This window comes from Hypanus sabinus, chromosome 15 (genome assembly GCF_030144855.1).
Source record: "Hypanus sabinus isolate sHypSab1 chromosome 15, sHypSab1.hap1, whole genome shotgun sequence".
Classification (NCBI taxonomy): Eukaryota; Metazoa; Chordata; class Chondrichthyes; order Myliobatiformes; family Dasyatidae; genus Hypanus; species Hypanus sabinus.
Window position 1 is genome coordinate 21,856,043 of NC_082720.1, and position 23,263 is coordinate 21,879,305.

The window sequence follows — 23,263 nt, forward strand, 5'->3', positions numbered from 1 at the left end:
TTATGATTCAGAATCCTTGTTACTAGATACATAACATTGACTTGATGTTTCCTGATTAATTTTACTAGGATGGGCTATTAATGGTTTCCATTAACTGGAGGATAACCTGGTCCTGTTACTTCCAATCCTTCCTGGTGCTGAGACCCCGATCTGGACAATTACATGTCATTTAAAATGTGCTGAATGCTTTATTTGCTACAATGAGTTGATGCCAAAAAGAATAAGTAAATGTGTGTACACTTGTTAAAGTTTCTCACTGCATACTGTTAGCTACAGGTTTTGGATGAAGCTGTGCTTTCTTGTTGCAGCATGTGGTGGCAATCCTTCCTGATTCTAGCTAATCCCTTAATTATTGAAGGCTGCATTCTTTTGTTAGTGAACTCTGACTGTGGCAACGATGGAGAGAGGGTTAACAATTGTCACCTGCTGCCTGGCTTTGAGTCAACAGAGAGGCCCATCACTGATGGAGTGATAAGTGTTATGCCTGAGTTTATCTGTGGCAACAAAAACACTCTTTGTTTGGGCAGCTTTATATTCAAACCTTCCTTTGTTTGTAAAGCTTTTAGGATAAACAATTCCTCCCCTGACTTTGATTTAGATATGGAACACTTGAACTTGTGGCTGTCTTTGACTGTTCGATGTAGGTTTGGTTCCTTGCGATTAAACTAACACCTGAAGTGGCAGCTATGAGTCAGAGATCACTTTACACAAAAAAATCAAACATTAGACCTGCAGTGATAATCATGGTAAATAGAGCAATAATACTGAATCATAGATGCATACATCAGAAAGAGATCACCGGGCCCATTCTGCTTGTAGCAGCTTTTATTTAATCTTGTACCCTTGTTCCTTTTCCTAAATATTTCCCACTGACGCACACAGAACCAGAGAATAGTAGAAAACTGAATTCATAAACAAAATACTGGAGGAATTCAGCAGCTCATTCATGCTGAAAGATGAGGAAAAACTGCAGATGCTGGGAAATCCAGGCAGCACAAAGCGCTAGAGGAGCTTGGCAGCACTGGCATGATCAATGGAACAGAGAAACCAGTCGACATTTCAGGCCAAGACCCTTCATCAGGACTGGAGAACAAAGATGAAAAGACAGAGCAAGAAGATGGAGGGAAGGGAGGAAGAAGTACAAGGTGATAGGGGAACCTGGAAGAGGGCGGAGGAGAGAAGTAAAGAGCTGGGAAGTTGATTGGTGAAAGAGATAAAGGGCTCAAGAAGAGGGAATCATATTGGAGAGGGTAGAAGAAAAGATAAAAAGGGAAGGGGGTAGGAGTACCAGACGGAGGTGCTGGGCAGGTAAAGAGATGAGGTGAGAGAGGGAAATGGGAATGGGGAATGGTGAAGATGTGGGGTGGGGGAATAACGGAATGTTCAAGAAATCGATGTTGGGGGTCCAGGTTGGGGATTACCCAGATAGAATATAAGGTGTTGCTCCAGCCACTGAAGTGGGCCCTCATCGCAGCAGTAGAGGAGGTCACGGACTGAATGGGAATTGCAAGTAGAATTAAAATGGGTGACCACTGGGAGATCCCGCTTTTCTCTGGCAGATGGAGCGTAGGCGCTCAGTGAAGCCGTCTCCTAATCTGCATCCGGTCTCACCAATACGCAGGAATCCACGCTGGGAGCATCGGATACAGGAGATGACCCCGACAGAATCACAGGTGAAACGTCGCCTCACTTAGAAGGACTTGTTTAGGACCCTGAATGGGTGAGGGAGGAGGTGTAGGGGCAGGTGTAGCATTTGTTCCGCTTGCAGGGTTAAGTACCAGGAGGGAGATCGGTGGGGAGGGATGAATGGACAAGGGATTTGCATGGGGGGAGATTCCTGTGGGGTGGGGAAGGGAGGTAAAGATGAGTTTGGTACTGGGATCCCAGTGGAAATGGCAAAGTTTCAGAGAACTATGTGCTGAATGCAGAAGCTGGTGGGGTGGTAGGTGAGGACAGGAGGAACCCTATCCCTGGTGGGGTGGAGGGAGGACGGGATGAGAGCAGACATGTGTGAAATGGAGGAGATGCGGGTGAGGGCAGCGTTGATGGTGGAGGAAGGAAAACCACTTTCTTTGAAGAAGAAGGACACCTCCTTCATTCTGAAATGAAAAGCCTCGTCCTGAGAGCAGATGCGGCGGAGAAAGAGGACCTGAGTGAAGGGGGTGCCATTTTTACAAGTAACAGGGTGGGAAGAGGAATAGTCCAGGTAGCTGTGAGAATCAATGGGCTTATAAAAGATAGCAGTAGATAAACTGTCTCCAGAGATAGAGACAGAAAGGTTGAGAAAGGGGACTGAAGTGTCGGAAGGACCAGGTAAATATGAGGGCAGGGTAGAAGTTGGAGGCAAAGTTGATGAAGTTGATGAGCTCAGCATGGGTGCAGGAAGCAGCACCATCAATAGGATGCAGAAATGGGCAGATGGACTACAACCCGGATAAGTGTGAAGTGTTTCATTTTGGTCAGTCCAATTTGAAGACAGAGTATAATACAAATAGTTCAATCAGTTCAATTTAATGTCAGAGAAATGTATACAATATACATCCTGAAATGCTTTTCCTTCGCAAACGTCCAAGAAAACAGAGGGGTGCCCCAAAGAATGAAAGACAGTTAAATGTTAGAACCCCAAAGACCCCCGAGCTCCCCTTCTCATGCATAAGCAGCAGCAAAGAGACAAACCCCTCCCCCACCAGCAAAAAAGCACCGTCCCCCCCACCGAGCACTCAAGCGTACAGCAAAACATCAATAAAGACGCAGACTTGCTGTACCCGAAAGACTACTCATTTATCCAGTAGTTTGACAGACCACAGGCTCTCTCTCTCTCCCTAATAAGGGAAAAAGAGGTGTCCCCCTTTCACAGCAAAGGGGAGATATAACAAAACAACTCGCTGATTTATGGTGTTAAAAGACTGTTGCATCGCTTTTCCCAAGCGCTGTGCCCAAAGATCTCGGGCCTCTGGGCACACAGCCAGCAGCCGGCTCACTGCTTACTGACTTCCGTCCGCCACGACACACCAGTTTTCTGCGGCAGCACAGTCTTCAAGTCCACCCTCCTCCAGACCCACGAAAATCCAGCTCCCCAGAGGCATATTAGTCTTCTAGGCTGCGTCCTTGGCATATCAATAAACGACTGGCCGTGAGGCCCTGAGAGTGGGTCCCATTCCCACAAAGGACTGAAGTCAGCATGTAACTCCAGGTCAGGGTCTTTCAAAGGAACCCTGAAAGGGAAAAATAGAGATATTAAAGATGGAAATAGAGCTGTTTCTGAAGATGCAAGCAAAGGAGTCGCCGTTAGGCACCGTCATCCTAAGCTCCGCCTTCAAACAATGGTAAGACTCTTGGCAGTGTGGAGGATGTGAGAGATCTTGGGGCCCATGTCAATATGACGCTCAAAGCTGTTGTGCAGGTTGACAGTGTTGTTAAGAAGGCATGTGGTGTATTGGCATTCATCAACTGTGGGATTGACTTCAAGAGCCATGAGGTAATGTTACGGCTATATAAGACCCCACCTGGAGTACTGTGTTCAGTTCTGGTCACCTCACTACAGGAAGGATGTGGATACTATAGAGAGAGTGCAGAGTAGATTTACAAGGATTTTGCCCAGATTGGAGGGTGTAGCTTATGAGAATAGGTTGAGTGTACTTGGCCTTTTCTCCTTGAGAGGCGACCTGATACGGGTGTATATGATGATGTGGGACATTGATCGTGTGGATACCAGAAACTTTTTCCCAGGGCTGTAATGGCTAACACAAAAGGGCAGAGTTTTAAGGTGCTTAGAAGTAGGTACAAGGGGGATGTCAGGGGTAAGTTTTTCACACAGAGAGTGATGGGTGTGTGGAATGTACTGCCAGCGAAGTTGGCAGAGGCAGATACAATAGGTTATTTTAAGGGCCTCTTAGATAGGTACATGGTGATTAGAAAAATAGAGGGCTATGCGCTAGGGAAATTCTAGGCAGTCTCTAGATGGTTACATGGTCAGCACCACATTGTGGGCCGAAGGGCCTGTAATGTGCGGTAAGTTTCTATGTTCTATGTTTCTATGTAGCGTAGGAAAAGTTGGGGAGTGATACCGGTGTATGCTTGGAACATAGTCTGTTCCACGTAGCTGACAAAATGGCAGGCATAGCTGGGACCAATGTCAGTGCCCATGGTTTGGAGGAAGTGGGAGGAGCCGAAGGAGAAATTATTGAGAGTAAGGACCAGTTCTGCCAGACAGAGGAGAGTGGGGGTGGAGGGGAATAGGTGGGTCGGTTATCTGGAAAGCAGTGGAGTGCTTTAAGGCCCTCCTGACGGGTGATGGGGGTGTATAGGGACTGGACATCCATGAAGAAAATGAGACAAGCGGGGCCAGGGGACTTGAAATCATTGAAAAGATGCAGAGCATGTGAAGTGTCATGGATGGAGGTAGGAAGGGACTGAACCAGGGGGGTGGGTTGGAATAAAACAGACCTGAGGTAGGCAGATATGAATTCTGTAGGGCAGGAACAAGCAGAAACAATGAGTCTACCTGGCTGGATCTTGGGTAGGAGGTAGAAACGGGAGGTACAGGGTAAGGGAATATGTGGTTGGTGGCAGTGGATGGGATATCCCCAGAGTTAATAAGGTCAGTGATGGTGCAGGTGACAATGGCCTGGTGCTCCTTAGTGGAGTGCTGTTCGAGGGGTAAGAGTCTGAGAGTTAGCACCTGGCTTCAGCAAGGTAGAGGTCTGAAGCCAGACTACTACAGCGCCCCACTTCTCCGCGGGTTTGACGGTGAGGTTAGAATTAGTGCAGAGAGAGTGGAGAGGAGACCGTTCAGAAGAAGTGAGGTTAGAACTGGAGACAGGAGTGGTATCTCTCGTTGGCAGTTAGCAATGAAAAGATATAGAGCAGGTGGAAGACCAGCGCAGGGTGTCCAGGAAGAAGAGGAAGGCTGAAGATGGAAGAAGGGGTCATCGGTGCAGGTTGGAGAGTATTCATGTTGCCTGACCTGCAGAGCCCCTCTAGCACTTTGTGTTTGTTGCTCAAGGTTTACAGCATCGATGGAATCGTTTGTGTTTGTGATTACATATTCAATGATCTGTTACATGATGTGAGTCAAGTGCCTGGCATTGTCCTCTATACTTTCCTTGGATTTCTTACGTGCTGAAGATTGTTACGCTTTGTAACTTCAAAGTATTAAACTAATTCAAAGAAAGCCACAGGAGTCTGGGAATGCGGGTCTAACTTAATTACCTCAAGCGAGGTAGACATGAATCACATTGTAGTGTGATGACATATGCAATTCACATCTTTATACATAGTATAACCCATAATGAATTATCAACACAAACAAGAATGCTTAAACAAATATATTGACAAGATTACTCGAATATTACTGAAATATTAAGTACACAACCCTCCTCCTTGCTTAGCTATAAACTCCAAATCAATATAGAAAGCATTAGCTATATACACAGTATATTATTTAGCACAATTACTATATACACACATCCACAGCATAGTAAATTTCAAATTGCCCCATTCAGCCCTAAACATTTAATCGCTCTGTAGGATTTCTTACTCTTGTGGGAGAACGTCTTTCCTGACAAGGGTAATCACTGTGCTTGGCAGGTGAGGCTTATTGCTGTGAAATATTCTCAGATACTGCGGAGGTTCTGAGACTACAGGAAGTGGTACTGATGGCCACTTTCTTCCCCTTCCTTTTCCGTCTTCTAGTTTGTGCACCTCGATCTTGGGAAGGTGTATTTAGTTCACTGGACTATTCTCTTATTAATCCTATTGCCCCCTTTACAATCTGGTTTCCTTATCCACAACATCACCTGACGAATCTTTTGTTCTCGTGTCTCCATGGACCTCAATTCATCCAGCTGGGCTTTGGTTTTACGAGGAATATTTTGTCTTCAACTTGAAGTTCATGCAATGACCTTAATGCACACAGAGCAGATTCTGGTTCTTTATACTCACAAAAATTGGAACGCTTGCAACTTTCCTGAAGCCCCTTGAACTCTCTTCCATTTAAAACCAAGCCACATTTTGCAAGTAACTGCCTGCTTAACATATCAGAAGCATTCTCAGATACAGTACGTTGCCTTCAAAAACCATTGTTTTCAGGTCACTGCTTTCGTCACTTCCTCTGAGTAGCATCGTCATTCTTTGGTCCAATATGCTTTCCAAGCAGAGGCACAGAGGTTGGCACCAACACCTGCTTATCCTCTGTTGGGCAATGGTTCATGGTGTTTGGCATGGAGACCGTTCTGGCATCATCCAGTACCTTTTTTAATTTGCTTTCTAGTGGTTTCATTGCAGGGGTCGTGACATGCAAATGGTGGATGGATCTCCAATCTACTTGTAGCTGTCTCAGCCAATCACATCCCCAGAATGCTGGCCCTCTTGTTTTTATCACATACAAGCTCAATGTGGCTTATTGGTTGTTGTATTTCACTATTACAAATGTCATTCCCACAGGAGTTATCATTACTCCAGTAAAGGTTCTTAGTTGAATATCTGCAGGTTTCAGTTTAGTATCTTTGAAATGCCTCTCAAGTTAATTTTGTGGAATGACTGAAACAGCTCAGCCAGTGTCCAATTCCATTTTACTTGCTGTTCACTTCTGGCATAAACTATATTGCTTGTCTATTGCTAATTTACACACAGTAAATCTCAAGGTTACGTAGTCCTGTGCCACTCTCATCATTATCAGAGTTTCCATCAATAGCTTGCAGATTAATGCTTTTCTTAAAACTGCAACTTGACTTTTAGCATTTTCTCTTCCCTGTGCAGTCCATTTATTTTTGTCTGCCCAACATGCTCTTTGTATGTGTCCTATTGTGTTACATTGTCTACATGTTTCACTTTTAAACTTGCATTTGTTTGGTGTATGTGAGCCCCCACCACAATGGTAAACCAATTCATTTAGCCTGGCCAGTTTTTATTTTAATTCACATTCACTTTCATTCCTGTCACAACTCATTTGTGTCTCTGTCAGCAGTTTCAATTGAAACAGTGATTTAAACTGCTCTTTTAAATATAAATCATGCTTCAGTTAGGAGATGTTTTTGAATGCTTTCTTGTAAGATTCCATAAACTAAACAATCTCTCAGTGCATTATTAGGACCGTTACCAAATTGACAATTGTCAGACGATCTCTTCAGTTCAGCCACATATGCTGAAATGCACTCTACATCTTTCTGATTCTGCTTATGAAACCTAAAGCATTCTGTAATGAACAATGGCTTCTGGTCTAAATGTTGTTGCATTACTATGACAATATGAGCAAAGCTCACCTCTGCTGGTTTGGTTGGAGCAGTCAGACATCAAAGCGAACTATACGCCATAAAACCTAATGCACTTGGTAAAATTAGTACTTGCTTCTCATTGGCTATTTTATTTGCTTCAAAATATTGTTCAATTAGCTCAGTATACATGAGCCAGTTACCCACTGTGTAATCAAACTCATCAATCCTTCTGATGCAGGCAGTCATTTGTGCTTTTGTTTATTATGATTATCACCCAGTATTTACTCTTTAAGAACCCATGAATTCTTCCATTTTCTGTTGTTTTGTGAAAAGCTCAATTATGTCTCCCCTTCCAAAGAACACATGCTGTGCTACTTTTTATTAAAACTTGACTGTCTCTCGCTGTGTTTCTTAATTTTAGCTTGAACATCCTGCTGTGCTTCAAGCCAATAGCCATCTCAGGTTTGATTTTAAAAATATCTTTGTCATTAAGGTTACAAAACTTCAAAATATTAAACTAATTCAAAGGAAGACATGGGAATTTGGGAATGCAGGTCTAACTTCAAGTTTATTTTAAGTGAGGCACACATATATTAGGTGGTACCATGATGACATATGCAATTCATGCATTTATACATATAAACCATAATGAATATTGAATTTTTTGTGTGCAGGGGAGGGGGATTTGGAGGTTGATGTTTCTGTTCCATTTTTGTTCATTTTTGTGTGGGGATGGGAATTTTAGGAATGATGATCGTGCTGCTGTTCTTTTCTTTCTTGGCTTCATGGCTATCTGGAAAAGAAGAATTCCAGAGTTGTATACTTTGATAATAAGTTAACGTTTGACCCTTTTAAACATGTTCAATGTTTTTTTGGGGTTTGCAAAAAGAAACAGAGTTTAATTGCTCTTTGAGTAGTAGATTGTAACACAGAATCATATGGGCTGCATCTCCTCGTTTTACAGTCATTGTTAAGGAAGCATTCTGGTTCCTGCATTGATCAGGCATTTTCCATTACTGGGAATGAGAAGAAACCATATTTTGGACCCACGCTTCTATACCCTTTGCAGTACAGAGTGTGATATTAGCAGCTAAGAAGGAGTCAATTTCATTTGGCTGTGGCAGTTAATACACCAAAGCCTTCCAACAGCCAAGAGAGTGAGAAAAACTACAACCCAAAGAATAGGTTATCAAACCAGCAACTGGCATCAATTCATGAGTTTCATTTATTGATAACTTTTCTTCTGCAAGTCTGACAGAGAAAACTACAGAGGTAAAAGATTCAATAAGCAATCTAGAATGTTTCTGCATTGAGAAAAAAGAACGGAAAAATATGGTATCAGGAAGAAGGGTGGGGATGAGATCAATAAAAGAAGGATTGGTCTGTTTGATGAATCATTTCCTGTTCCTCAATGATCTTCTGTTCTTTTGCCATCGTTCTTATAATTAACCCTCTTTTCAGAATTTCAAAGTGAGGATATTTGGAAGAATTCAATCAGATTGCTGCTCAGATAATATGCCTCAGGCCTGTTTGGGAATGGAAGCCAAGTGTTTACCTGTCTGATAGCATGAATGTATCATCAGGGCAACAACGGTCTCTAGAGATCTTTGAACAAAAGTGTTGACGCTGTGTTAGTCTAATTTCCCTGGTTTTACAACAGATCCCAGTTGCTAAGCTGATGTCAGGAGTCTCTGTATCTATTTTAACTAAACTTCAAACTACCTTACAAATGAATATGCAATTGAGGTTGCATGAATGAGTTACAAGAGAGAGGAAGGTGCAATCAAATGGCTGATCAGAATTACACAGACCTAGCAGCAGAATACGACAATAACATGAATTGTACCTGTCTTTGTTGTGAGGAGATATGCCTGCATTTTGTGCTAAAACCCTCAACAGGAAATGTAATGTGTTGGTGTTCTGCACTTAGGAGGAATGGGCCATGTGTTTGCATTATGCTCTTAAAGAAAATGAGTTCTCTGCAACCTGAGTTTTGTATAACTCGAGCAGTAAATGCTTTCCTCCTCTGCTTGACTGGAAGGTGAGGTTGTGGATTCTGAATCCAGCAGTCTACCTGCTCTTGTTGTTCAGCCAGTTCCATTATGGATACAACCTTCTCAGTCACGTAGGGCATCGCCAAGAAAGGGTTAATGTGTGAGGAGTGCTTGGTGGCTCTGGAGCTGTTCTCGCTGGAGTTTAGAAGAATGGGGTGAGATTTCATTAAAACCTATCGAATATTGAAAGGCCTTAATAGAGTGGATGTGGTGGTGGGGGGTGGGGATGTTTCTTATAGTGGAGGAGTCTAGAACCAGAGAGCACAGACTCTGAGTAGAAGGGCATCATTTTAGAACAAAGATGAGGAGGTATTTCTTTAGCCAGAGATTGATGAATCTGTGGAATTCATTGCCAGAGGTGGCGGTGGAGGCCAATCACTGGATATAGTTAAAATGGAGGTTGATAGGTTCTTGATTAGTAAGGTCATCAAAGGCCATGGGGAGAAGGCAGGAGAATAGGGTTGGGAGGGTTAATAAATCAACCATGATGGAATGGCAGAGGTGCCTCAATGGGCCGAATGGCCTAATTTTGCTGCTATGTCTTATGGTAGTGCCTCAAGTAGGTGGTATCGATCACTAAGGACCCACACCATTCAGGACATGACCTCTTGTTATTACCGTCAGGGAGCTGGGGTAGCAGACTATAGACCCACACTTAGTATTTTATGAACAATTTCTTCCCCTCCACCATCAGAATCCATGAACAGTAACTTGTTATTCATCTTTTGCACTATTTATTGTTGTAACTTATAATAATTTTTGTCTTGCAGAACAACATATTTCAGAGATAATAAACCTGATTCTAATTCTTCTTACTCCTTTCACTCCTGCTTCTCTTCAAGCTCTGCCTCATGGTCCTAGGGATCTGTCTCCTTGTTGATCTTTCTCTGGCCAGCTGGTTTGCTGGTTTAACAGCCCCCCAATTATGTCACCACCCACTGTGTTGGACATTTCTGCAGCGCACTCAAACGCTGACATGGGGAACATCTCACATTGAGGAGACCAATGGCAATTCTCATTGCAACTAAAGTGCATCTCATTGTATCAATGTTCAGCTGCTGAGTTTGGAGTGTGTGTGAGCAATCCAGGATGTAGGAAGTGCATTACTCTCACACCCCAGTGCCCTTCTCTTCAGACAATGCAGGCTATTAAAATTGTCCCACAGTGAAATTCCTGAAGGACCAGTGAGTCACATGTGCAGTTCAGAAACCTGATATTGACCTGGAGAAAAAGAAAGCAGCGCAATTGCTGGAAACCTGAAATGCAGGTCAGGCAGCATCTGTGAAGAAAGATCAGGTGTTAACATTTCAGGTGGATGACCCTTTATCACTATGAAGGAAAGTTAGAATATTTATATTTTAAGTTGCAGAGAAGAAGGGGTGAGGTGGAAACACAGAAATGATGTTTGCTCTATTTGTAACATCTTTTTCGTTTCTGGTGTAAGATCATCAACCTGAAGTGTGAACCCTGTTTCTCCCTCCACGGATGCTGCCTGACCTGCTGGATGCACTCTGTTTTTATCTCACCATGAGAAAATTCTTCTTGTGATCCACCATCACCTGGACACTGAGGAAGTGGAAATTTTTCATGATATTAAAGGGTCCATGTTGTCAAGGGGAGAGCCTGTTGGCTCAGCAGTGCAACTGATGCAAACCAGCAATGGTAACATATCTCTGTGCCCAAGTTGCTACCTGTTCTTGAAAGAAATTAAAGTAAATTCTTTCACAGTTACAGTGTCTGGGTCACCTCTCTGAAACAGCCTTGAGCCACAAATTGGGAACCTTTGCACAACATCGCTGTAACTGCTTGGAAAGATCCTGAGATGTGGAAATTGGCTGACAACTTGGCCTTGGCCTTCATATGGGCAAGGTCTTACTGCAGGATATCACATACCTTCAGACATGACAATCTTGGGAAAAATGGAGGCAGGGAATCAATTTTTCATCACATATAAAGTAGTTTTCCTGAAAATCCTGAGGCAGAGAGTTTTTTTTTTCTGATGGTCTTGTTTAGCTTTGTGCCCTGAGGTTCTCATTCTGCCATGAAAGATCAGCCATGGCCATAAAAATGTCTCCACTGTTGTTGCTCAGGTGACCATGGAATGAGTATCTTAGCAAAGGGTGTAAATTATTATAAATGATTGCACATTGCACATTTAGACAGAGACATACAGAATTTTACTCATGTATGTGAAGGATGTAAGAAATAAAGTCAATTGAATTCAAAACATGGAACAGGAATAGGAGTGGGTTGATTGGTCTCTCCCGTCCTCAACACCATTCAATAATATCATAATCTTAACACCACTTCCCCATACTCCAAACCCTTGTGTACTAAATGTCTGTCAATCTTCATCATGAATATACTTGTAGATACCATCTCCATTTTCACCTCCTGAGCTATCTTGGAAAGAGAATTCCAAAGAGTCATGACCTTCTGGGAGAAGAAACTCCACCCTATTGACATCCAAAATAAGACTTTAATCTGAAGTTCTACCCCCTTGCTCTAGTTATTCCCACAAGGAAAAACATCCTTTTATCATTATATGTTTCAGTAAGATCCCCTCTTATATTCCAATGACCATGGGCCTAACTTACTTAACTTTTCTGTATCTATCAAGCCCTTCATCCCTGGAATCAACCTAGTGAACTTCTAAGGAAAGGCTGAACAGGCTGGAACTTTTCTGGAGTGTAGGAAGCTGAGGGGTAACCTTAAAGAGGTAAATAAAATCATGAAGGATTTAGAAAAGGTGGATGGTCATAGTTTTTCCCCCCAGAGTAGGGGAGTCTAAAACTAGATGACCTGGATTTAAGGTGAGAGGAGTAAGATTTAATAGGGATTTGAAAAGTACGTTTTTCACAGAGAATTTGGTGGGTATATGGATGAGCTACCAGAGGAAGTTGTAAAGGTAGGTACAATTACAATGTTTAAAAGACATTTGGACAGGTATATGGACAGAAAAAGCTTGGAGGATTGTAGACACATGCAAGCAAATAGATCTAGCTCAGGCAGACATTTTGGCCAGCACAAACCATTTGGGCTGAAGGGCCTGTTCCTACGGTTCTATTCTGAATTTTGATAGGTAGCTGAGCAGTCTGCAATCAATTCTGCAGATATCCATTCAGGTCTTCCAATACCAACAGAGTGACCCATGAAATGCGGTGGGTGGGAGAAAAAAATGTGCTCCTGATTGGAGCAAAAATTTCTTGTGATAGTCAAAGACTAGAGCTTCATGTCAGTATGGGTGCCAAGTGAAAATTGACATCATTTGGTGTGTGCCTGACTCCAGAGAAAGATTGTTGCAAAATCAGTGGTGAACAGGAGTGCCCAGTCAAATTTTCCATCTGGAGCAATTTCATCTGAAAATGCTCTCCAGTGTGATCTAGACTGTGTAGAGTTGAAACTGACCCATAACATATGCTATGCAATCCAGCTTCTTGTCTATGGTTTTCAGGACATTTACGTACATTTCCTCAGATATTCTCAGAAAATTATATTATTTTTCTCTGCAATAATAATTAAAATGAATAATGGTAGTGATGGATGATTCACTCGTGGTTAATTTAGCAAATTCAATAAACTTTCAGATTTGCAGTGAAATGTATATTTTAAAGTGTCATCTTTGTGAGTATAAATATTGGTATTTTTAATGTATTCACTCACAGTCACTGAAAATTTGTGAGAAGGGAGCAAGATCCCCTGAAGGCAGTCGATCAACACATTAAACACTAGGCTCATTGACTGGCCTGTTCTCAGGTTTGAAGTCTCAACTGTGCTGAGCTGAAGCCTATTTGCAGCAAGGGTGGTACAATTAGACTTGGCGTCCTAACAATTGACAATAGAAAAAAATCAGCAGAGTTCCTGTGGGTGATTATAAGCCAATAAAACGATGTCTCTGATACGTGTGGAACAACCACAAGTTCATTGCAAATGTCCCCACAGAAGTCAAGATGTTTTATTTTGCTCACTATCACCGTTTAGGTTAGCTGATCCCCAGTGATTATTACATAATGCTGACTTACATTAAGATATGGTTGTACGTGGAGCTGAGCTCTGTGATCTGCTCTCCCTTTTTACTGTGTGTTGCTGCAAAGGTTTTCTTCACAGTTGAGACTTTTCTCAAATAAGATTTCAAAGAGATTTTGCTCTGTTAAGTAAATCAGAGCAAGGCTTATGGAACACAATGATTGGTAGGAACCCTTTCACTATTTCTCTACTTACTTTAAGGACTCTGGTCGTGATCCCCCTTTAGGACAGCAGAAGAGGGCATGCCGAGCTGGCTTAAAAGTTTGTCTAAGAAAGCATGGATTTCAACTCTCAATACCAACCATCTTGCTGGCAAACATCCAGTCTCTGCTGAATAAAATCAAAGATCTCAGAGCTGGAGTGCTGCACCAGAGGGACATCAGGACTGGTTGTGTTTTACGTGTTATGGAATCTTGGTTAACCCCTTCCGTTCTGGACGCAACGACTCAGATTCATGGGTTCACAACACACTGCCAGCATAGGACTGCTGAGTCTCTTGAAGGCAAAGGAGGTGAAGTATGTTTCATGATGAACTCTTCATTGTGTGCAAATGTGGTGGCTCGGACACAGACTGGGTGACAGTCTCGTTCACCCAACCTGAAACATCTCATGATCAACCGTCGTCCATTTTATCTGCCGCAGGAGCTTTCAGCCATCTTCTTGGCTGAGGTATATGTCCCACCTCAGGCCAATGTCAGACAGGCTCTAGGTCAGGGGTCAGCAACCTTTACCACTGAAAGAGCCACTTGGACCCGTTTCCCACAGAAAAGAAAACACTGGGAGCCGCAAAACCCGCTTGACATTTAAAATGAAATAACACTGCATACAACGTTTTGTTTTGCCTTTATGCTATGTATAAACAAACTATAATGTGTTGCATTTATGAAATTGATGAACTCCTGCAGAGAAAATGAAATTACATTTCTGCATGCAACAAAAACATTTTGAACTCCGAAAAAAAGACGTTGGGTTGAAGGTTACTTTTAAGTAAAATACTCAACGTCTATTTGAGTCCTTCTTGTATTTATGAAAAACGCCAAACTTAAATTTGCCGCCAGCAGCAAACCAAAAATAACGTCAGCCAGCTGTCAACCTGAAAAATAAAAGGACTATTTCACTGAACAATGAAAACATATGAATATACGTAAAATAATAGGCAATTAAAATATTTATCATACTTGTTCAGGTTGACTCACACCTGACAATGCAGTCGTATTTAGTAGGGATGGATCGATGCTTAGGGGAGTGACCGGGAAGGATAATGTGTTTTTTTCCTCTCTGAACTCACAGAAGCGTTTCCCAAACGATGTTTGCATTGCGATGATTGCAGAATGTAAATACTCCGAATTTATCATGTCGTGACCTTGTTTGAACTCTCTCAAATTGGGGAAGTGAGACAATGTGCCTTTCTGTAAATCTCTGGCAAGCAACGTCAACTTGCGCTCGAATGCCAAAACATCCTCCAACATGTGCAGGGCTGTACGTCCTTACCCCGTTGAAGAGCTGTGTTCAGCGTGTTCAGGTGCGCTGTCATGTCTACCATGAAGTGTAGCTTTTCCAGCCACTCTGGCTGTTCCAGCTCAGGAAAGTTGAGCCCTTTGCTGCCCAGGAAAGTTTTCACTTCTTCCAGACACGCGACAAAGCGTTTCAGCACCTCCCCCCTGGACAATCATCAGACTTTGTTGTGCAGCAGGAGATCAGAATATGCAATTTCCAGCTCGTCCAGTAACAAACGGAATTGACGGTGATTTAAACTTTTTGCCATTATTTTATTGACAATCTGAATGACAACATCCATTACTTCTGTGCATTCCGGAGGAAATGTTTGAGCGCACAGTGCCTCTTGGTGCAAGATGCAGTGAAAAGTCAGCAGCTTTCTGTCCAGCGACTTCTGCAGTAAAGCCACAATTCCCTTGTGCGTTCCCGTCATATTCGGTGCCCCCATCAGTAGCTACTGACACCAGATGGGTGGTCTTTATTCCTTTGGCTCTTAAACAATTCAAGACAGCCTCACAGATGTCCTCCCCACGTGTTTGGTCTTTTAGAGGTATCAACTCAATCAGTTCTTCCTGTGGCCCGGCAGAGTTTACATACCGGCAGAACAACGCTATTTGTTCAATATCACCTTTGTCTTTAGACTCGTCACAGGCAATCGAGTAGGCCACAGCTGAATTGATGTCTTTAATTTGCTGTCTTGTGATGTCTTCTGCCATTTTTATGGTTCTGTCTTTGACAGTCTTTGCAGAGAGGGGCATATCCCTGATTTTCTGCACAATTTCACTCTTGTTTTTAAAGTCCGTGAATAGATGTTCTGAAATCTTAATGAAAGATTCTTTTATATATTCACCATCTGTAAACTGCTTCCCGTGCCTGACTATTTCCTGAGCGGCAATATAACTGGCGTATGTCGTTGATTTTCCAGACTTCATCCATTTCTGGAAATGATTTTTGCTCAGATCAACCTTCCGCATCAGTTCCGAAACGGCTTTTTTTTCTCTCATCTCCATCCGGATATTTTTGAGCAAAGGCTGCGTGTTTATTCTGGAAATGCCTTGCGATATTTGACTTTTTGTTGTTTGCTAGTTTCTCATTGCATATTAAGCATACCGGTAAACCAGTCTCGTCAACAGTGAAAGCAAATGAATCTGTCCACGTATCATTAAACGTTCTGTTTTCTTCAGTCACTTTTCTTTTTTTAGAATTCTCCATAGTTGGCTTACCTTGGATCGAAAAATTAAAGAAATCGCGCACTGCGGGTGTCAGGTATTGGCAGTGGTGACGTATATTAATAGCGATAAAAACACGTTGTAGCGGTGTGCTCACGCAGTCAGTAAACTGCAGTCGAATAACTTTATTCGAACTAAACAGCCTTGCTTTTAAGCCTCCCTCAACCCAGCCCCCATGGACGCGGATGCTGCAAAAGACGCGTACTCACAAACCCCTGTAGGCTATCTCCCTTAGCCGGAATGCTGGCTAATTGTGAGGAAATGTGTCGCCACACTTAGATTGTACAAGATCACCATAATCTTCAAATTTAGAATTACATTTCAAAAGCTAACAAACTAACATAAAATACATTTTAATTAAATACTGACCAATTATTTCCCAAAGCCACAGGGAGCCGCAGCACAGAGGTGAAAGAGCCACAAATGGCTCGGGAGCCGCAGGTTGCCGACCCCCGCTCTAGGTGAATTGAGTGATGTCATCTTCAGGCATGAAACAACTCATCCTGATGCCTTTCCCTCATTCTGGGGGTTTTAACCAGGCCAGCTTGAAAAGTTGCCATCTGATTACTGAACGGTCATTGAACCCATGAGGACTACCCCACTATGTTTTTATTTCTATTTTTGCACTACTCATTTGATTTAACTATTTAATATGTATATACTGTAAAGCACAGTCTTTTCCATCTATTATTATGTATTGCACTGTACTGCTGTCACAATATCAACAAATATCACAACATATGCCAGTGATATTAAATCTGATTTTGATTCTGGTTAGCCAGATTAAGGTAGTCTAGTCAAAGCAGGTTAATCATCTGTTGTGTGGTCTAATATGTCTCATGCTAGGGTTTGTCATTAACAAATTTGACTATGCCAGAAGCCCAGTGCACGCACTTAGATACATCTTACTTACAAATTACAACATAGAAGGCTATTCGGTCCACCATCTTCATGCCAGAACAAACCCATCAATCTCTATCCCACTCTTTATTTCCCTGTACTCCAGTAACTATCATCTCTCACTCATGCCCATTGATTCCTCCTCGTTATTCTTTAGCCACTCACTCATGCTAGAAGGGAATGAAGAGTGGTCAATTCATCCACCCGCTCACCTTTGGGAGGGACCTGGAGCATGGTGCGAAAGCCCTGTGATAACATGGAGAGTGTGGAGACTCCACACAGACAGTACCTGAGGTGGCCATCCAAGCCAGGTTTCCAAAGCTGTGAGCAGAGTGCACTCACTGCTGCCCAGACACGTTAGTCAGCTGTGCTCCATAACTTTAGCAGGACCTGTACACACGTCTCTTCTCTTATGTTGGAATAGAGGAGCAAGTGAAGGGAAATTGCTGGGTTTTGGATTGAGTCATAGGCATCCATTGGCAGTCAGTTCCTGGTGACCATGTAAACAAACTAAAACTGTTCAAAAAAGTCCCGTTTATGTTTTGCTGAAGCAGCCTCAGATATGCATTGAGGGAGTGGTTCTGTATCATGTCGACCATCAACATTCAGGAAAATGTGCCCCCCCTCCCATTTCCCTGGAGCCCCCACCATCGGTGAAGATAGACACCATTGCAGATGCCTTCATTGCACCAGCACTTCCTTTGGTCATTTGGAGATCAAAACATCGTAGCAGGCACAAGACTCGTGGCCTCTACTGGACAAAAGTGATCTCTGTTCTCAAATGTGTGTCTGAGATTTGGACCGCCTGCAGAAGGCATGTCAAGGTCCTGGAACAACTTTGTCTCCACAATCTCTTCACGTTCACTGGAAGAATAAGTGAAGCAATGACACCGTCCCTTCTTCAGTATGAGGCCCTAGTACACTCAGTCAGCTCCACTGGGTGGGCCACGAAGTTCATACCTGGCAACAGACTCCGAAAACACTTTATCCCAAAGTGGGAAGGGATTACCAGGTGGACAGAAGGGAAAAAGGAGTGCTCAAAGGAATGCAATATCCACACTGACTTATGGGAACTTTGGCCCATGACTGCGAGACAGATGCACTTAGGTTGGTATTGGTTGGCCTCGGGTGGATGCATTGAGAGTACACAGAGGGCTTATATAAGCGGTGGCTGGATTAATCTGCCTCAGGAGCTAAGTTTGGCCAATATCTGCTCCATTCTAAGGATGCTCTTGTGGTTCCCTCACTGGTCAAGTCAGTCACCTGAAGATCCACAAAACTGGACTAGAAGCAAGTCATCCTTGATACTAAAGGGCTGCCACAAATGTTTGAGTAAACGTTGTGGGAGTGGTGTGCACTGCATACCATTGAGTATGGCTAAGCATCTCCATACATCAGCCCATCATGGCATGGAGCAGGCGAGAGAAATCTCCTGGATCACATGACTGGTGCATAAGTCCCACTGACAGTTCATTATGTTACACATACGAGCTTTCTACTCTGAGGAAACATTTCCAGGTCAGCACGACTTGCACTGAAATCAAGGAGTAAGAAGAAATGAGTATATGATTTTAAGCAGCAATCAATATTCAAACTGCACGAGATAAGATTGTAACACACATAAAATGAAGGACTTGGCCCAAAACGTTGTCTATTTATTTCTCTTCCTAGGTGCTGCCTGACCTGCTGAGTTCACCAGTGTTTTGTGTGCGTTACCCTAGATTTCCAACATCTTCAGAATGTCTTGTGTTTAAGATAAGCTTGCATTCAGCGTGACAGTAAAAGTTTTTTTTTGTCTTCGGTTATTCAATGAATATGAATCCATAGGTGTAAAAGTGTCTGGGGTTTAATACCAACTGGAAAATCTATCAACAATATTCATTAAGGGTACTAACATCTGGATGGTGCTCAACAGCAACTCCTTCGAGCTCATCTGTGGAAACAGCCTAATTTCTAACTTTAATGTCTCTCTTCTTCCTTTTCAAGGTGGATGGGGTTTTGTCAAAGACCCTGACCTAGAGCTACTCTCAAACTTCCGTTCTTTGCGGCAATGGGAGCTGCTTCCTCGGGCTCAAGACTGCCATTTTTCGTTATCCCAAGGATGAAGCCTAGAAAACGAGCATGCCTCAGTCTTTGCGGCCCTGTGGACGAGCCGATTCTTTGCCGATGTCACCAACTGAAGCATTTCAGGAGAAAACAGAACATCAGGAACAGCTGTCGGGGGTTCTGTACTCAGATCATGCTCTCACTCTCTCTGTCGCTCTCTCTCTCTTTCTCTCATTGCTAGGGGAGAATTTATTCTGATTCTTGAGTTGGAGAACTCGGGGAGAAAAAGCGACACCACAGACTTTAACACAATAATCAGTGAGTTGCTCATCTCTGTTGGTCTCCTCTCTTGCTATGAAAGGGGATCATCATCTCTCGGGGGCTTTGCTGTTACTTGTTTGGTGGGTGGAGGGTGCTAATGCTTTTTTTGCTGAAGTAACTGGGGATGGGGGAGGGTCATTGCTTTGCCGCTGTATGGTATGGGAGAGGGAGTAGGGAGGGCTTTGGGGTTCTAACGTTTTTATTGGCAATCATTCTTTGGGGTCCTCTTCTGTTTTCATGGACGTCTGTGAAGAACGAGAATTTCAGGTTGTATATTGTATACATTCTCTGATATTAAATGGAACTACAGTATTGAACTTATGGAAACCCCTAGTACTAGGCAAGGCCCAATAAAGTCTAACATACTTGTGCACATTTACTCCTATGAATAGTTGAACTAACTTCCACTCTCTCTCCACTTTTACTGATTGTTCTTTCCTACCTTTCTCTGGTGCTTTTGATGCTAATCATTACAATATGGTGGCGGTGTGATTACCATACTGAGAAATTTTTGGTTACTTTCTGACCTATGGACAAAATGAAGGTATGGGCATCTGTAGAAGTTGAACCCATTTGTTACCCAGAGATGGTTGGCATATTTATATGCTTAGCACAAAATTAATATCCAAGTAAGTAAAATAAATTGGACAGACTTCCTTTTTGAGTATCCTTTTCCTCTGCAAGACAGTTCTAACTAATGACAAATATAAAATTAACCAATAGTTTATTTTACGAAGCGTGAGGGGGCACAGGCTAACTTTCTATCTTTGGAGGCCTAATGCTTGGCGTGGAAAGGAAAATAGGAATAAAAGACAACTCTTGTGCAGCAACCTCTCAGAACCACTGCAGGAAGCCTGGGGGACAGAGTGGTCTGTGTGAATCATGGTTGAATTTTACTTTTCCCATGTATTAGTAGATCAACGTCATTTGACAGGTTTTAATGATTGTACTGCAATCGTAGGGTTTTAGTAGGAAATCTTCCCAAAAGGTTTGATTTACAAATAATCAGATAATAAAACAAACAAGATATTAGGGAGATGAAATAAAATTACTTAAAAGTAGTGATGAAGGTAGTTTTTTTTTTAAAGAAGGTCTTAAGTGAGCTGAGAGGTAAAAGGAAGGAGGGGCAAATATTTTAGGGATGGAAATCCAGGAGTATGGAAAAAAGCCACTGAAAGAAGTGGGTGGAAGAGCAAATGGGAAGCTGTCCAGCTCAGGAAACTAATCTCCAGAAGCAATACAAACCCAGCCTCAGTAGTTGAGCTTGCAGTTGTGCACAGTTAAGGGCTAAACTCCAGGGTACATTTGACTTTTTCACTAAAGTACATGAAAAATTGGACTTTACACTCACATCTGCAAGACCAAGATCCTCTACTAAACTGTCCCTGCTGAACCATGCTTTCCTCTAACAATGAAGGTTCATGGAGAGACTCTTCCTATATCCCAGGAGCCCCTCTCCTCAAAAACTGACATTGATTATGAAATTACTCACTGCCGTCAATGTGCCAGCACAGCTTTCGGTCAATTAAAGAAAAGGGTGCTCGATGATTAAAACATCAGACTTTTCTTTCAGGCAGTGATGCTCCTTGTCCTCCTTATGCCTCTGAGATCTGGACTACCTACAGCAGCCCCCACCCACCAAGCACTAGAAAAATACCACTAAAACTGTATCTGAAAAATAATGCAAATTCACTGGGAGGGCAAGCAAACCAACATCAGTATCTTTTTCGAGGCTAATTTTCCTAGTACTGAGGCCCAATGTACTGTCAGCTGGCTCTGTTGCATAGGCCATACCTTTCATGTTCCCTACACTGGACTCCTGAAGCAGACACTCTATTCTGAGCTCTGTTATGGAAAGAGATTCCCAGGTGGAAAAAGGAAAAGGTTCAAGGACGTGTTCAAAGCTGCTTTGAAAAAAACACAACATTCCCAACTGATTCTTGGAATTCCCTATCCCAAGACTATTGAAAGTAGAGAATGAGTATCCTAGATAGTATTTGGAACATCAACACAATGCATTGAGATTACACAGAGACTCTGTGCTAGCAGTGGAAGAAGTGTTGTGCCTCATAACTCACTCCATCTACATGGTCTAAGAAGCAGTTCAGACCTCAAAATTCAAAGTCCAAACCTCAAAGTAAATTAACTATTAAAGAACATATATGTGACCATATACTAGCCTGAGATTCATTTTCTTGCAGACATTCACAATAAATGCAGAGAAGTCCAATAGAATAAACAAAAGAAACTGCACACAAAGATGGACAAAAAACGAATGTGCAAAAGACAACATATTGTGTAAACAAACAAACAAAACATAGAGATAAATAGATGATAAATAAATAGATAGATAGATATTCAGAATATGAATTGTAAAGTTGTTGAAATCGAGTCCATAGGGTTGAAATCAGTTCAGTCTTGAAGTGAGTGAAGTTATGCACTCTGGTTCAAGAACCTGATGGCTGAGGGGCAATAACTGTACTTGAACCTGGTGATGTGGGACCTAAGGCTCCTGTATCTCCTTTCTGATGGCAGTGGTGAGAAAAGAGGGTGGCCTGGATGGTGGCGTCCTTGATGATGGATGCTGCATTCCTGTGCTGGCATTCCTTGTAGATGTGCTCACTGGTGGATGGTTCTTTCCCTGTAATGGGCTGAGCTGTATCAATTGCTTTTTGTAGGTTTTTCCATTCAAGAGCATTGATGTTTCCATACCAAACCGTGAAATAACCAGCATACACTTGTAGAAGTTTGTCAAAGTTTTAGATAATGTGCCCAATCTTCGCAAACTTCTAAGAAAGTAGAGGCACTGCCATGTCCTCTTTGCAATGGGACTTACATGGGGAAGTTCCTAAGGGGCTTCATTTACTCTCAGAACTCTCAAAATGAGGGTAAGAGTAAGCCATCCTCAATCTCAAGGCATTGCCCAAGAAGTAAAACAAAAGGTTGTGTGATCTCTTTCCCTCTCTACCCCTCTCTACCCCTTTTTGCAGAGATCGTTCCCTCCGCGACTGCCTGGTCCACACGTCCCTCCCCACCGATCTCCCACCTGGTACTTATCCCTGCAAGCGTAAGTGCTACACCTGTCCCTACACCTCCTCTCTTACCACCATTCAGGGCCCCAGACAGTCCTTCCAGGTGAGGCAACACTTCACTTGTGAGTCTGTTGGGGTCACCTATTGCATCCGGTGCTCCCGGTGCGGCCTCCTCTACATCGGCGAGACCTGACGCAGATTGGGGGACCGCTCTGTCCGCCACAACAGACAGGATCTCCCGGTTGCCACCCACTTCAACTTTGCTTCACATTCCCATTCAGATATGTCCATACATGGCCTCCTCTACTGCCAAGATGAGGCCAAACTCAGGTTGGAAGAGCAACACCTCATATACTGTCTGGGTAGTCTCCAGCCCCTTGGTATGAACATCGAATTCTCCAACTTCCGGTAATTCCCTCCCTCTCCCTTCCCCCTTTCCACTTCCACTCTGCCTCCTCTTCTAGCTGCTTATCACCTCTCATGATTCTGCCTTCTACTACCCATAGTGCTTTCCCCTTACATTCCTTCTTCACCTTTCCTGCCTATCCCCTCCCTGCTTCCCCCTCCTCCACCCCTTGATCTTTCCTCTGATTGGTTTTTCACCTGGCACCTTCCACATTCCCCCCACCTTCTTTATAGGCCCCTGCCCTCCCCTTCTTCAGTCCTGACGAAGGGTCTCGGCCCGAAACATTGACTGCTCATTTCAACGGATGCTGCCCGACCTGCTGAGTTCATCCAGCTTTTGTACACGTTGATTTGACCGCAGCATCTGCAGTGTACCTTGTGTGATCTCTTGTTGTCTGACTAAGAGCAATGCAGTTTCTGAAAGTTATAGGTTGAGGATAAACATTTAGGGAGCAACCAGTGATTTGAATTATTAAATTACATGGATCGGCCAATAATGAGATCCAGTTGACCTCCCTTTCCATTAGCAGACACAAAGA

General features: G+C 43.0%; 1 long non-coding RNA gene across 3 annotated transcripts in view; it reads left to right on the plus strand.

Moving 5' to 3' along the window:
- Positions 1 to 20,036, plus strand: part of LOC132405364 (uncharacterized) — a 96,780-nt gene extending 76,744 nt beyond the window's left edge. For all 3 annotated transcript variants that reach the window (XR_009515835.1, XR_009515833.1, XR_009515834.1), the window contains one exon: positions 18,907 to 20,036. This is a non-coding gene — a long non-coding RNA (uncharacterized LOC132405364). The remainder of the gene's footprint in view (positions 1 to 18,906) is intronic.
- Positions 20,037 to 23,263: the final 3,227 nt, after the last annotated feature.